Below are 2,500 nucleotides of genomic sequence, written 5' to 3' on the forward strand. Positions count from 1 at the left end.
GGCAGAGGATAATTAGAGATGGAGAGGAAAAGGAGAAGGAGTAGAGGGGGAAGGAGGAATAAAAGATAGAAGACGACAACCAGGGAGAGGAGTGGAGAGGATGAGGACGAGGGAACGAAGGAAAAGAGAAAGACAAACGACAAGCAGGAAAGAATGGAGAGGAGGAGAAGGAAAAGGAGGGTGAAGAGGAAGGGTAGAAGAGAGCAGACGATAAGCAGGAAAGGAAGGAGAGGAAAAGGTGAGGAAAGAGAAGAAGGAGGAGGAGGAGGAGGAGGAGGAGTAGGAGCTGAATAAGAAGAAGAAGAAGAAGAAGAAGAAGAAGAAGAAGAAGAAGAAGAAGGAGAAGAGGGAGAAGAAGAAGGAGAAGGAGGAGGAGAAGGAAGAGGAAGAGGAGGAGGAAGAGGGGGAGGAGGAGAAAAGAAGAAGAAGAAGAAGAAGAAGAAGAAGAAGAAGAAGGAGAAGAGGGAGAAGGAGAAGAAGGAGGAGGAGGAGGAGGAGAAGAAGAAAAAGAAGAAGGAGAAGGAGCAAAGAGAAGAAAGAATAAAAGGAAAGAAAAAGTAAGATGTGAAGAAAGGGAGGCAGAGAAGACTTCTACATAACAAACCTTACTGAAGGCACAGCAAAAACGAAGACTAACCAAGGTCCACAATAAATGAGAAAGTAAAGAGTAAGGAAAGAGTAAGTAAAAAGAGAAAACGCGCAGACAAACAAGCAAAGAGACAAGAACCGGGTTTCGAGCACGTCCGCGCCGGGCCGAGCGGGAGAAGCCTCGCTGGTAATAGCTTACGTTCATCATAATCCGACACTTAAAACATTTGTATCTGGATCGATTCGCCAAGTAATTAATTATTTGTACAACTGATACTTATCTCTCCTTATGTAACTTGTTCGCGTCTGATATATCATCCACACAATTCCTAAAAGTTCCGAGTTTAATTTGTGGCGACATGGTTTAAGAACAGGGAAAAAATCCAAAATGTGATATTGTGTTCAGCTCAAAATGCTCCTTGTCGAGAGAATGCGAGTCAAAGGTCAAGGATGTTGCATTTAACGTGAAGAAGTCGCTTTTAATCTTTGAGGAATTAGCGGCCTTAATACTCAAACATGTAAGAAATGTGAGCTTCATCAATAGGCGACTGTCGTCAAGGGACCAAACGAGTAGTAAACAATCAAACCTGTAATTATTGATAAGTCACACAGGGAGTTAGTCTATGGGCTGTGAAGGCAATGGTGTTTAAAACCACTGTGTGTCAACGCCTGGTTATTGACGTTAGAGGTAAATATACTCCAGAGTTTAAGCAACGCAGATGGCTGGCTTTCCTCGCTCTTGAAATGAGTCTCCGTAAGGCGGGCTCTGTTTCTGGCTGGCTTTCCCTTTGGCGTTCGCATATTGAGATTCGATGATTAAGTGCCCGGCGCGCGCAACCCGCAGGTCATTCGGAATAACCAGTTTTCCGATCCCAGGGCACCTTTTGCCTGTCCCATCCTTGCTTTCTCTCCCCTGATTTCTCCCTTCTCCTGGCAGTCTTTTGCAAGCACCCTGCTAAACCTCGCGCGTCCTGGCCACCCCCTTTCCCTCGCAGGTTTACCCTCCCGGCCGCACGCCCCTGCCAGACCCTGCCAGCACCTGCTCAGCCCCTCCACATACGCCAGCCCCGCCGCTGCCTGAGGCCGGGCGCCGCGAGCTTTGTTTACGTGACGAAGCGGCCGGGTCGATCGCTCGATGGACTTCATTCAAAACCGTCTGTGTCATCCACTTGTAAATATTTAAGAAGGCATGAACCTGTAAATCTTCTGTGTTTATACTTTTTCTCAACGCATCCACGTTTGATGGATGACTCTGAACGCTCCCCGTTGCTGTTTCTGCCTCTGTATTTTGAATGCGGGATCATCTGGCGCTCGGAAAGCAGCTCCTGCTTGACGACGCGCGTGTGAAAATAGAGAGCGGCCTCAATGGTATTTCAAGTTACAACACCACCGCCTTTTAGAAAATCCGAGGTCAATGGTCATAGCTGGTTGAACTGACACGAGTTCACATGAGTTGATACATGAATATATAAGCAAACAAATGAATATCTACACACACACACACACACACACACACACACACACACACACACACACACACACACACACACACACACACACCAGCTGTTAATCATACTAATGACGATAAAGGAAAGACTTAAATAAAGAATAAGCTCATTCGACTGCAATTTAAGGCTCATTTAACTTTTAATCTCTTCCACGCATAATCATCATAGTAATAGCGGCTTAAATCAAGCCCCGCCTCGATTAAACCGCAGAGAGCGCGCGCGCGGGCGCCGAGAGCACAAAGCCTCCATAGCTCGCGACTGACAGCGCCGAGGCAGGCGATCTTCGTGCGAGTAGAAACAAACATTAATTCCTAAACAATTGAATTACAAATCCTCGGACGCCGACCGAGCGATTGTGGCGCCACCAAATATGGCGCGGGGAGTTTCTAGCTGGCCGTGACGTG

Source organism: Penaeus vannamei, chromosome 7 (genome assembly GCF_042767895.1).
Source record: "Penaeus vannamei isolate JL-2024 chromosome 7, ASM4276789v1, whole genome shotgun sequence".
In the NCBI taxonomy this organism is placed as follows: domain Eukaryota; kingdom Metazoa; phylum Arthropoda; class Malacostraca; order Decapoda; family Penaeidae; genus Penaeus; species Penaeus vannamei.